We start from the raw sequence: 14708 nt of genomic DNA on the forward strand, positions 1-14708 counted from the left end.
TTCTGGTATTTTTTTTTCTAATTCAATTTGTTGTGGTCAGAGAATATATTTTGTATGACTTCAGTCCTCTTTAATGTATTGAGACTTGTTTCATGGCTAACATATGGTCAATTCTAGAGACTGTTCTATGTGAACTTGAGAAAAATGTGTATTCTGCTCCTGTTGACTGAAGTGTTCTACAGGTGTCTATTTATAGTGTTGCTCAAATCTTCCATTTCCATATTGATCTTCTGCCTCTTTCATCTTTTCCTGAAAGTGAGATATTGATGTCCTCAACTATGATTGCTGAATTGTCTACTTCTCCCTTCAATTCTGTTGGTTTTTGCTTTATGTACTCCAGATTCTAAGACACATACATGTTTACAACTACTATGTCTTCCTAATAGATTGACTACAGATTTACTATTTTATCATTATAAAATGATTTTTTTTCTTGGGTAACCCGGGTGGCTCAATTGTTTGGGTATCTGCCTTTGGCTTGGGTCATGATTCTGGGGTCCTGTTCATCAGGGAGTCTGCCTCTCCTTTCCTACTACTTATGCTCTCTTAAATAAATAATCTTTTTAAAAATGATATTTTTTTCTCTAGTGACAACTTTTGTCTTAAATTCTATTTTTTCTGATATTAGGTTATTACTCTAGGTCTCTATTGGTTATTGCTTGTATATTTTTCCATCCTTTTTGCTTTCAACTTATTTGTATCTTTGAGTATAAAGTGTGTCTCTAGTAGGCAGAAAGCTGTTGCATCATTTTTAAAATCTATTCTGCCAGTCTCTGGCTTTTTAAACAGGGATCATGGCAGCTCCATTTCACCAGGAGGTTTTGAAGAAGGTATCTCCATTCACTGAGTTTCCTGAGTTTTCATTTGGCAGCTCATAAGGTGATTTTATGTGCAACTGAAGAAATGTAAAACTGTTTCCCACAGTGCTTTAAACAAGCTATAATGCATTTTCAGATACAAAGGGCTTTGGGGAGATTTCCTGACAAAGTGAAATAAAGGTAGAAATTTCAATTTTTTATGAGATTCTTTAAGCACTGACTTTAAGGCATCAGCAGCGGGCTCGCTCTTGCTATCTATAAGCATGTTGTAACTCCCAAGCTAAAGAGGGGTAAATGAGCATTCCAGGGTCTGCAAAAATGAAAAAAAAAAAAATATATATATATATGTATATATATATACAATTTGTGTGCCACAGCAGCAATTATTTTTCAGGTTTTATCATTAGGAAGTGAGAACAGCAAATCACCCTGTATATATACATTCACACACACAAACTTATATAACATATAATACATTTTCTTGTAGTACAAAGATATTGGTAATGGATTAAAATAGAAACTATGGATGACATGTGGCAGGTTCTATATAGTTTTTCAAACTATGTGCATCAGTTTGATTTAAAATAGCATCATGGGGCAGCCCCGGTGGCACAGCGGTTTAGCACCACCTGCAGCCCGGGGTGTGATCCTGGGGACCCGGGATTGAGTCCCACGTCGGGCTTCCTGCGTGGAGCCTGCTTCTCCCTCTGCCTCTCTCTCTCTGAATAAAAAAAATAATAAAATAAAATAAAATAGCATCATGTTGGTATTAGGCAGATCTGAACTTGAGTCACTGTGCTGCCACTTACTCCTGGTGTGACTTGGTACTTCATCTTTTAATCATTTAATCTCTCTGTCCCTCAATTTCCTCAACTGAAAAATAGACTTAAATTTGGCACCAAGCTCACAGAACAACTGACATAATGAATCAATGTGATTAGCTATTACTAGTAATATAGATAGTAATAAAAAAATAATAACTATTTTGAGCATCTGCTACAAGGGCCTAAAGACAAATGGATGGAATATTTTGAACTTATCTGATTCAAATGTGCTTCAAGATAAATCTGAGAAATGAGGAATAATGACATACAGAATACTGATGCAGATCAAAGCAAATCTCATTGGCATTTTTACGGGAACTAGGGACAATAGAAATAGAATTGGAGTTGGAATGTGTCTACTTACCAGTTTTCAACATATTAATAAGAAAATGGCTTTTCCCCCCACAAGTCTACACTGTACTTGTACTTTCTTCAATACCCTCAGGAAATTCTACTAATATTAGTTGGTTTTTGAGTTCAATAATGGATTACCTTCATTTTTTTACAACAAAAGTTTCTTTAAAATTATATGTAAAAATATTTGTAAAATAAATTATGTTTTAAATGTTATGAGCTTTGTGCTTTCTAGTCATCATATATCATTCACTTCGTGCGCCACTTAAAATATTTCCCCATCTCTTCTCTGTCAGCTCAAATCCTATCCAATGTTTCAGGATTACCACCAACACCACTTCTCTGAACCTTCTCTAAGGTCATCCCAATCCTCAGGTTTTTCCCTCTCCTATGAATTACTATAGAATCTGCATTAATTACAGAGAAATTCAACAAGCAACTGTTGACCAATTACAATCAGCCAAGCAATGGAATTGGTGCTAGAGACATCAAGATGACCAAGACAGTCCCTGCCCTCCTCTGAGGGGACACAGACTCCAGTGGCAGGAGACAGACATACCAAAAGAACTATTACTCTAAGGAATATTTTTATAAAATGAAGGGGACATGTGTAGAGAAATACTTCATCAGAAAGAAAATAAATCAACAATTAATTTGTCTTTTTGATAAATCTGGATTTTCAATTGAAGTATAGAGCTTTTACTTTTTTCAGATATAGAAGGGTGATCATTTACAAGTAGTTTTTGGTTTTCTGTTCTACACTTAAAGGGGAAAAAAAACACCTTTACATGAAAATTCCTCTTTTTATTTTGAGAAAGCATCTTAACATGCATTTTGATTATGCAAAGGTAAAGTTAAAATGCTACCCTGGAATGGGGACAGGAAGGAGTATAAATAACCAAACTACTCTGCATAAAGATGCAAATATTTAACTTTACCATGGAAAGAGTAACATCTTGTATAAATTAACTTTTGCCACAACAATGATCCATAACAACCAACCTCAAAATGCAGTGACTGAAAAAAATTATTTTCACAGATCTGTGAGTCAGCTGGGCTGATTTTGCTTCACATTGCAGGTCTGCAGATGCAGGTCTTTCCCACATGTCTTTTATCCTCCTTGGTCCCAGTAGGCTATTCAGGACACATTCTTCTCATGGTGATGGCAAAGGAACATCAAGAGGCAAACCCAAACACATAAGCACTTTTCCAGCTGCATTTTGCATCACAGCTGCTAACATACTACTAACCAAAGTAAAACACATGGCCAAGCCCAAAGTCAAGAGGCAAGAAAGTATGTACTACCTTTAGTGGAGAGAATGTTAAACTATAAGACAAAGGGTATTTATACAGGAAATGATGAAGAATTGGGTCCAATAATTCAATCTGACATCTTCATAAAGATATTGATTGAAATGTGTTTGAAATTGAGAGAAAAATTTAGGGATTGGAGTTCCTTTGGTTGGACCAGAGAAACGAGAAATTTGAGAAATGGAGAAAAGATATGTCTAGCGCAGAAGGTAAACGACCAATACAAAGTAGGAACAGGTAGGAACTAACAAGTGTTAGCTGACTATTTTGTTACATCCAAGATCCTAGGTAGAGTTTGTTAAATGCTACTGTTTGATATTAGCTGGGATTGAGAAAGTTAAGACAGGCTCATGAACAAAGCCAAGACAGAAACAGTGGATAGACAATCTATTTTTGGAATGATTATAGTATTCATCCACAATAAGATGCCTGGTCAAAAAGACAAGCAACAACAAGAGTGGATTACAGAAAACATGACTTTTCTTCCAGGGTTTTTAGAAGTATTCCAGGTAGGCAATACTAGAGAACACTAGACTTTCTGCTAATATGCGGACACAGAGTCTACCCTTGCAATCACATTTGAGTGATAACTGTGAAGCAGAACAGAATTAGGGTCTGCCTAATTCAAGCAGATTTACCAGTGATATTATTAATTATAACTTGTCTGTTTTAGATTAGACTAAGTTTTAGTCACTTCCTGGACGTCTTAGCTCAAACTCATTTATCTGGATACAAAAGTAACATTTCCCTGTAGGCTGAAGTCATATATCTCATAATCATTTGTATCTCTTATCATTTACTGAGTCCAAAAACTATGAAACTTAAGCTATACACAAGATAAACAGCTATGCAAGACAAAGTCTCATTTTAAATTATCAGTCCAAATAAGGGGATAACACTGTAAGACAGAAGATGCAAAGTCTGTAAGCATTTTAAGAAGACAGAGGTACACTCTCCATTGAAAAAATCTTGACCTAAAGGTGCCTGGGTGGCTCAGTGGTTGAGCATCTGCCTTTGGCTCAGGGCATGATCCCTGGGGTCTTGGATCCATCAGGCTTCCCCGCAGGGAACCTGCTTCTCCCTCTGCCTGTGTCTCTGCTTCTCTCTGTGAATAAATAAATAAAATCTTAAAAAAAAATCTCAATCTATAAAAGGCTAAAACAAACCTGATCATAATAGCAAATCCCTTAATGTTTTTAAATGGACTATGACAACCAGTAAATAGCTGGCTTAGCATTCGGAAGGTTAAGTAATAACCCTTTCCGGTTGTACAACTCAAACCAATACAATGTTATGTCAATTATACCTCAATTTAAAAAAAATTTAAAGAATAAAACTGTAGCATGAAATGCCAACTATGAAAAAAAATGGGCACGTTGTTCAACCATGCCACCTGGTTTACCCTTTTGCTTCTTAGTTTTTCACTTCACACTTGGTGGAGACAAAATCGCCCCTGCGCCCATGAAAACCAGCCCAGCAGAGCCTTCCATCATCCTTCCCTTTCTTTCTCTAAACTCGCCCCCGGAGCACCTTCCCGAAGCGCTGAAGACCCTTCGGGGATGGGAAGAACAAGGTAGCAGAGGAAGGTAAAACGATTCCCTGGAGATGTTCACTTACCCCAGGGGTGAGGACGGATGCCAGCTTCCTTCCGTGCAGTTTCCGCAGGACTAGGGGCGGCAGGAAGAGCTTCCATCAGGCGCGGGGAGGCTCACCTGTCCCACCAAGTGGAAAACGGCCCACGGCTGCCTAGGCTTTTGAGTGAGGGCGGACAGCTCTGCACTATGAAGCCACAAGGTAGGCACTATAGTTCCAGTACGAAGGTAGCTTAGTCTAAAATGGAACCTGGAGGATACTAAACAGAGAAACTCACCGAAGTGCCCTCAGGCATAGGAAACGTAAGAACCCAGAGTCTGAGTCGCAAAATGCCTGATTTATGCAAAACCAGGACTCGTTTCCTAGCCAATGATCATCGGCCACATACATCGTCCTCCACGCTCCAACCAATGAGCATCCTGCTTGCATCTGCTGGTTTTTGCACTCTTTGCCTGCCCTCAAATTTCAATGGGCATTTCCTGTAGCTTATTGCGGTTCATCTTTCCTTGTCTGCAGTTTCTGTTAGTCTCGAATAAGCTCAATTTCTGGTAACAAGCTTGCCTCAGTTTACCTCTTTTGGGGGGCTGAAACTTGGTAAGTTATTTTCAACTATTTTTGTGTCTATAGCAAATATTTGTTAAAGTAATGAATAAATGACCACATAATTCTATAGGCCAGTGAAGAAAAGTTCAAATAAAACACGAGACAATGGAACGTTTAGGTGGCTCAATAGTTAATATCTGCCTTAGGTTGGGGTCATGATCTCCTCCAGGCCTGGGCTCCCTGCTTGTGGGAGAGCCACTTCTCCTTCTGCTTCTCTCCCCTGCACATGCTCTCTCTCTCTCAAATAAATAAATAAAATTTTTTTAAAAATGAGATAATAATAAATAACCCCAAAGTTTTTATTGTTCAAGATTTATTTTTGCAACCTAAGAGTATAGCCGTGTTAGTTTCAGTCTTTTACCAAATTTCCTGGCTCCATACCACGCTATTTAGGGCCAAATCCATTAAGCTGAAACAGGAGGTTTCTACACTACATGTCAAAAGAAAATCCATAGCACTTTAGAGAAAAGTTCTTCCTCCAGCAGTCAAACATTTTAAGAATGTTAATTGGAACAAATTTTATATTGCAATCTTTTGTCATGCTGTAAAATAATCCCTAACCAACTACAGAGATTCTGTTGCTGAGAAGGCATTGTTGTTGGCAAAATTTAGGTGAAAAGAGAATACTGGTCATGTTCGTTTGTTAAAGGGAATTGAATTGATTCTTGCACATGTAAAAAGATGACAGATTCTAAAGAATGATATGCATAGTTTAAAACTCAGTTATTTCCAAACCAAAGTTGGCAAAACGGTAGCCTCAGAGATTAATCATACCATGCTCCTTGACAGATTCATTTACTATGTAAAGAAAATGCATAATCTTAATGTGTTAGATCCTAGTACATTTTGGAGACTTGATTTCACACCAGATCCTCTAACTGCAATTCAAATAAATTAGAATTCTAGTTCCCCATCTCAAGAGCCAATTGTTCAATTTTCAGGAATTTTGTGAACCAATTATAAAAAACCCATTATTATAAACAAAATTCTATAAACTTAAAATTAAAAATAAAATAAAGGTAATAGATGCACAAAACTCATTTCCTAGGGCAGCCCGGGTGGCTCAGTGGTTTAGCACCGCCTTCAGCCCAGGGTTTGATCCTGGAGACTCAGGATCAAGTCCCACGTTGGGCTCCCTGCATGGAGCCTGCTTCTCCCTCTGCCTGTGTCTCTGCCTCTCTCTCTTACTCTCTGTGTCTCTCATGAATAAATAAATAAAATATTAAAAAAAAAACTCATTTCCTAGGGATTTACTATGTTTTACTGTTACACTCTCAATGATGTTTGTATTCATTGTGTCTGTATGAAGAAAATATATATAACAGGGTGCTGTTGAGTAGCATGTTCAGTAGAATGCCACATTGAAATTGGCCATAGTGGGAGTACTTACCCCATGGAAAATAATAGAACACTTTAAGTCAGGTCTTAATTTATTGTTTTCTTGACTGTCTAGACAAAGGAAGTAATGAAATAATTGTTTGGAATAAACTTAAAAGTATGTCTGATGAATATATTGGAGGGCCAGTTGTTAGACATTTACCAGAATGCACTATAGCTAGGGATTCAAGAATTTCAGGGGCTTGGGACGCTTGGGTGGCTCAGTGGTTGGGTGTCTGCCTTCGGCTCAGGGCGTGATCCTGGCATCCCAGGATCGAGTCCCACATAGGGCTCCTGGTATGGAGCCTGCTTCTCCCTCTGCCTATGTCTCTGCCTCTCTCTGTGACTCTCATGAGTAAATAAAATCTTAAAAAAAAAGAATTTCAGGGGCTTTAAAGTAGAAGTCTCATCCCATGTGTTAGGGTCCACTATCTCACCTTGGGATAGATGATGATCCTTCTTGGTTGGAAGTTTATATTTTCTGGGGCTTGTTTTCTCTACATTTAAGTGTTAGGCCTATTCCTCAATTTTTTTATGCCTTCCCCCTACAGGAAATGGGCAATTTTTTGTATGCTACCAAGAAAATCCTTGGTTTTCAAACTTGACTATTCATTGCTGAAGTAATCACCCTCAGCTTTTTATAAAAATCTTTACCCAAAGTGTTGAGCTCAGTAACAGCCACTGCTCAATTCCAAAGTCCTTATAGACATAATTGCTCCCATATTTCTCAAATGCCTATATATCACTATCACATTTTTTTCACTAGTATATCATCCTGGCTTACCATCAATAAAAGTTTTAACAGTTGCACTGCCACCTACTGTGAGGGACATACTACATACCATCAGTGGTGGAGTCTCATTGCCTGTCAGTTGGCAGATGTTTCTCCTCCAAAATTCAAGCATCTATTTTCTCAGTGCCATCCCTGACATCATCTCAGGTAACACTGCCTGGTAAGCAGACTATGAGACAGAGCTTAGCATGCAGCATGTCAAACAGGGAGTGCACCTGAAATCAACATTTACAGAAAGAAGAGGGAGAAAGTGAAATTGGACAGAAAAAAAAAGAACTCTGACATAGTATCAAGGAACACTTCAGCCAGCCCCATGGAGACATCTAGAACTCGAGTGGCCCTTCAGAATTGTCCCACATTGGGGATGGAATCCAGGACTTTATACGCTTGCATTGATCAGTCTTTGCCAACAGGAAAGACAGGTGATTTTGAGCGATTTTCTTTACTGTAGGCCATCTCATTACAGACTGAGGCTGACAGGTGGGAACTATCTTTTGGCAGTATGCCCAGCAGTCTTCGTTCCTGAAGGGGAATCCTGGTAGCAAAGCACAACACCTACCACAGTGCCTACTATGTGTGAGGCACTATTCTAGATCCTGGGGATACAGAGAATAAACAAATCAATATGAAAATATATTGTGGTGATGAGCTTCAGAGAGAAATAAATCAGGGTCACTCAATTCCAGCCACACAACATCTATGATGTTCTGCAAACCCACTAAGTGTGTTTCTATTTCAGGTTCTTTGCTGTCCCCTCTGCTTGGAATGCTTTTTCTCCCCATGACTTAAGCCCTCATTCCCTTGAGAGCTTGGCTCAAAAGTTTCCTTCTCCAAAAATCATTGTCTGAGCATGCTATTGAAAATTGCAGTGTTCCCCCAATATATACACATTCTAGGTTCTCTACCTCTCCTTTCTCACCTATCACTTCTCTGTGTTCTGAAAAACCTATGCTCTGTGCCTCCTGGTTACCTACTGCCCTACTGAGGCCAGAACAACCTTTGTTGTGGCCTTGGTAAAAAACTTCTTTTACTTTCCTTTATTTCCCCTCAACAAGTAAAACATAACAATGGTAGGAAATGAGAGGGTTACTGCTCAGTTTGCTCATCCCCCACTCCTGCCCCATCCACCCTTCACCCACCCTTATGATAAAGTAATTTTTGTTAACACTGGAAAACAACTGCGAAAAAAAAAACAAAAACAAATAGGGAACTCCATTGAAAGCAAATGGGGAGAAAATGGTTTTAAGCAGCTGGAGCAGTGTGCACACAAACAGCTGGTTTCTTATGAGGGAGTTTAGCTTTCCTCTTCTGCGAGAACCAGCTTTCCTTAGCAAAATCCTCCCCGGGTAGGTCGAGCCCTATTTCTGAGTGCTCCTTGACTAATGCAGGTGTTTGTTTAGTGGTTGTAACGCCGGTCTCCCTGGCTGGATTCACATGCCTTCATACTTGAAAAGGGTCTCTTTAAATCATTTTCAATCTGTTTTTTCCCAGAAGATTAGTAGTAGCATAAGCTCAGGCTCTGGAACGTGGGGTGGAGGAGAAGTTTAAGCAAACTTCTGACAGTTCGGTTCTCCTTGTAAGTTAAAAACCAACACAATATTTCAGATCTCGGGAAAAGAGAAGTGTCATCCTTTCTTCGCTGTGCAGTAAGTGCACATCACAATTTTCTCAGAAAAACACAGGCATTTCCAACATGTAACTATAGGAATGGTCACTTACAAGGGTTAGGTACTTGATGCCTTTTCTAGCACATCTATTTTCCTTTCCACTTCCTTTTCGCAGCCAACTCCCCACCATGCTCATTCCAACCCACCATCCTCCATGCTCCAATTGACAAATTAAAGTGTTTCTGCTGGGAGCTATATATTCCACTGGATGACAGGGGTTCACCACTGGAGTTCATGTAGCTGAAATATCCAGATGGTTGCCATAATTCTTCACTTTACTTTTCAGTACCTTGCTATTCTTTCTCATTTTATCTATCATCAAAACAGTTTTGAAAGTCAACTTCTCCAAAGGAAGGAAAAAGTGAAGTTTCACGTAAGGCATTATAAACCAAAGTTAGAAATTACATTTGACTTTACATAGCAAGTTCTGCAAAACAAATATTGACTAAAGTAAGGAGATTAACATGTCTTTAAAATGTTTGCCTTTTCTATATGAATAGGCTTATGTATTAAAGGTTTTGAACAATATTTATGGAACACCTACTATGTGTCAGATATTTTTCTTGGCACTTGCTATATCTAAGTGAACAAAATGAAGACTCTGACACTGTGAAAGCTTACATTTCAGACAAGAATGCTGATAATAAACAGAAACATAATAAAATAAATGAATTGCATAGCTTGTTAGCAACTTCCTATATGAAGGAAACCTAGGTGGCTTGGTGGGTAAAGGGTCTGAGTCTTGATTTCAGCTCAGGTCATGATCTCAGGGTCATGAGATGGAGCCCCACATCAGGCCTGTGCTCAGTGCAGTCTGAGATTCTCTCTCTCCTTCTCCCTCTGCCCCTCCCCTTGCTCATACACATGCACATACTCTCTCTCTTTCTCTCTAAGAAATAAAATCTTTAAAAAAAAAATTCCTATGTGATATGGGAAGCTTTCCCGAATGATAAGGGAAAAGAAGAATGAGGAGACCATGATAAGGAGGATCAGAAGAACAGGAGATGTTGGGGGTACATTATAAAATAGGGAGACCAGGGCCTTAAGAAGGTAACATTCACATAAAGAGTATAAGAGCTTTTCAGGCTATCATAACAGCCTGCACCAAGGAAGGCCCTGAGGTTGGAACTTGTTTGGATTGTTTGAGAAATAACAAGGAGACCAATTGTAGCTGGAGTGTAATAAATTCAGGGGAAAGGAGAAGGAGAAGGCTCAGATAGAAGTCAGGACACATAGGGCCTAGTAGACCATTGTAAAGACTTTGGCTTTCACTCTGAGTAAACTGTAGAATCTTTTAAAAATTCTAAGTGGGGACATAATCTGATATCTGATCAGATTTAGATTTTAAAGTTTCACTCTGGCTGCTATGCTGAAAATGGTGGGAAGGGCAAGGATAGAAATAGCAAAATCTGTTAGGAAAGTAGTAATAGTGGCTCAGACCAAGGTGGTAAAAAGAGGTGGTACTGAGAAATGGTCAAGTTCTGGGTATATGATGAAGATAAAACAAGAAACTTTCCAGTGAACAGGATACAGAGTGTGAGAAAAGATAAAGGTCAAGGTTGATGCCAAAGCTGTGGCCTTGGCCCCAGGAGGATTGTGTTGCCATCAACTGAGATAGGAGGTGCTCGTGTAAGGGTCATATCAGGTATTCAGTTTTTGACACGTTCAATTTGAGACAACCAAAGGAAGATATGATAGGTCACTACATGTAAGCCTGGAGATCAGAAGAGAGGTCTGGAATGAAGAGATAAACTCTAGAGTCTTGCATCTAAGTGGTATTTATTTTTTAAGATTTTTTTTATTTGTTCATAGCAGAGAGAGAGAGAGAGAGAGAGAGAGAAGCAGGCTCCATGCAGGGATCCGGATGTGGGATTCAATCCCAGGACTCCAGGATCATGCCCTGGGCCAAAGACAGGCACTAAACCACTGAGCCACCCAGGGATCCCCTAAGTGGTATTTAAAGTCATGAGTTTAGATGCAATCACCATGGAAATAAGTATAGGCAGAGAAGAAAGGAAGACTAAGGCCCAAGACACTGGAGACGTCCAAATTTAAGGGATCAAGTAGGAGAGGAAAAACCAGTAAGACTGAGAAGAAGCAATTAGTAAAGTAGGAGGAAATCCCAGAGAATGTGATGTCACAGAAGCCAAATGAAGAAAGGTCAAATATATGAGAAATGAGAACTGACTATTGGATTTAGCAATAGGGAAGTCATTCATGATCTCAGGGTCCTGAGATCAAGCCCTGCATCGGGCTCCACACTCAGTGGAGTCTGCTTGAGATTCTTTCCCCCTCCCTCGCCCCATTCCCTCCTCCTCTGTTCCTTCCCCTACTCTCTTTCTCAAATAAATAAACAAATAAAATCTTTATTTAAAAAATGTCAAGTGGAGACATCCGTTTCAACAAATTATGTTGTAAAGAATCCAAAGAAATGGGTGATGGCTTATAGGGAAATATGGGAGAGTAACAGCATGTTTGCATGCTACATGAAATGATCCAGTAGAGAAGAAACATTTTGATGATATAAGAGAGAAAAAAGTCTTACTGCTAAAACAAGTGGGTGAGAGGTGATGGGATTGGATGCCCAAGTGGAAAGGCTGGCTTTAGTTAAGAGCACCGATACTCATCTTTCAAAGCAGGCAGGGAAGTGGCAATATGGGAGGCAAACGTGAGTGTGGAGAGGTGATTTTAAGGGTCAGCAGAAGAAGGTCTCTTCTGTCTCAGGAAAGCAAGGTGCAACATCATCAGCCTAGACGATAAAGATTGGGGGAGGAGGTATTTGGAGGTTTAAGGGGAGAGAAGAAGGTAGGAAATAGTCAATGGGTAGGGAAACAAATGGACTAGAGAGGTACAGAATGGTTACTTTGAGCACTAAGGGTTCATTGGGTCTGCGCTTATGAATTTAAAGTGAGAGCAATCCGCCTGGTTGTGTGCTCTCCAGCTATGCAGGTACAGGGCAAGCCAAGAGTTGGATTTAAGAAGCATTGTGGTTTCTCCAAACAAACATGATGAAGGAAGAATGGAGAATGAAATTGAAGGTGTGTACACAGCTGAATGATTGTTGTGGATGAACTTCTGTTGGGTAAAGGGGAGCCAGGACAGTAAGAGGTAGTGAAGAGGTGGTTGAATTGGAGGTCCTCGTGGAGTTAAAGAATTATAGGCAAAATACTAGAGGGGGTAATCCAGAAAGTCAGGATATGCTGGTTAGGGCGGGATACATGACATTGAGAGAGTGAAAATGGCATGCTCTAGCAGGGGCTGCCCATGAGAATGGGTGGCTGCCCAAGGGAAGGACACCACCATTCAGGAAAAAGGAGTCAGAGGTTTGAGAATCCAAGACATTGGAAAGCTCACTTGCTGCATACTGAAATCACTAAGAAGGTAATGTCTTCAATGGAAAATTAAAGTAAACGAAGTTATAGAACAACCGTGCAATGAAATATTATGCAGTTGTTAAAAATAGAATTTTGGAAAAAATATTTAAAGACATGAGGAAATGGTGAAAGAATGCTAAGGGGACAAATCCAAGATACATAATTTTATGTGCAGCACCATCTCATTACTTTAAAATATATCTTTATGCATAGAGAAAAGATTATAAAGAAATAAAACAACATGTCACAGGGGTTATCTCTGTGAAATTTTTTTATATCTCATGATTTTCTAAATTTCCTCAAAGTACACGAAAAAAGTATTTTAATAAAAATCAACAAAATGAAGTAAACATTATAATTCTAAGGCTTTAAATTTCCTAGGAGCATTTTCCAAAATTAAAAAAAAAATAGCCATGACTCCCAGATTTCCCACTGTCTTCTAGATGATAGTTTACATAGGTTATGTGAAATATGACACAATTTTGTGACTAAAGTTTGAAGCTTCTTTCATTTTCAGAGGAATTTTTGTATGATAGAATTTTTTTTCAGTCAATTGGGACTCTGGGAATTTGCTTTTCTGTCCAAAAGTTCTATAAATGGATGTTCAAATTTGAAATGATCTTTCCTTCTAGATAGGACAAATGTCTTTTACAGAAGATATGGGAACACAGTAGCTATGTTTTGAAAGCTTTAAGCATCTAGATGGGGCATGGAGAGCCAGAATGGTTACAATTTAGGTTACTTCTGCTGCCTTTCAAGGTTAAGGTAGGAGAACAAGGCTTTTAATGGGAGCGAGGGGTTCTTCATCCCTTATTATGACACATTTTGGCTCGACATTTTTAGAGAGAATACAGTTAATTTTAAATTTTTAATGAATTCCAGCGCGCGCGCGCGCACACACACACACACACACACACACACCTCACACACCCCTCCCCGAAGGAGCAAGGATGTCTGTTTGTGAGCCTAGTGGTTGTCTTAATATTGCTTCACTTTTACTTCCAGCTCTTCCCAAAGAATGTTTCCTGACCTATTAAGACAAACTAAGGGCAAAAGAAAAAGACTTCCTTTGATGGTCAATGAAATAGATTTCTACCAATCTTCTATCTCTAGCACCCTCTGTGGTCATGTGGACAATAGGGGAAGAGGTTAGGGAAGATATTATAAGAAAAGATTTGGGTTCAAAGCAAATGACGTTTTGGAAAACATTAATCTCATACTGACTTGGCTTGAGAAACAAAACCTGTTGACCATTTTAAAGATTTATTTTATTTTTTAATATGTAAGATTAAAGATGAACACTTTCATTTTTACTTTAAAGAAATTTACAATAAAGTCGAAAAGAAAAAACTAGAAAGAAAAGATGATTGAACTTTACCATTAAAAGCTATGTGCCTAGGTACCTGGGTGGCACAGTTCTGTTAAGCGTTTAACTCTTGGTTTCAGCTCAGATCATGATCTTGGGGTCGTGAGATGGAGCCCTATGTCAGGCTCTGCACTCCGCACACAGTCCACTTGAAATCCTCTCTCCCTCTGCCTCTACCATCCCCCTCAAATAATAAATTAATTAATCTTAAAAAAAAGTTGGTGTGGCTGATTTTTTCTGGGAGTAAAGTCTCTGGGAGTAACTTTGAGAGGGAAAATAGCATTTTCTAAAAACTGAAAAATATCAGTTTTAATCATGAAACTTCACAAATCATGAAGGTCTAGAATCACATTGCTGTTTCCCTGACTACTGAATCTTTTAAATTTTCAACATCCTTGTCCAAAAACCTAGTACCTACAGCCTGGCTAAGGAGGAAGATGGGGATGATCACCTGTAAAAGATTGCCCTCCCGATATAAATTATAAAATAGAAAAGACTTTCACTTTTCTAGATAAAATCCAAATTAAAATGTTGTTTTCATTAAAAAGAAAATTGCTTCCATCCCTAAGTACAAACCAAGACAAGCAAAAGAGAAAAGTACTGTTTCTATATCATTTATATTAGACCT

The sequence above is a fragment of the Canis aureus genome, chromosome 18, assembly GCF_053574225.1.
Source record: "Canis aureus isolate CA01 chromosome 18, VMU_Caureus_v.1.0, whole genome shotgun sequence".
In the NCBI taxonomy this organism is placed as follows: domain Eukaryota; kingdom Metazoa; phylum Chordata; class Mammalia; order Carnivora; family Canidae; genus Canis; species Canis aureus.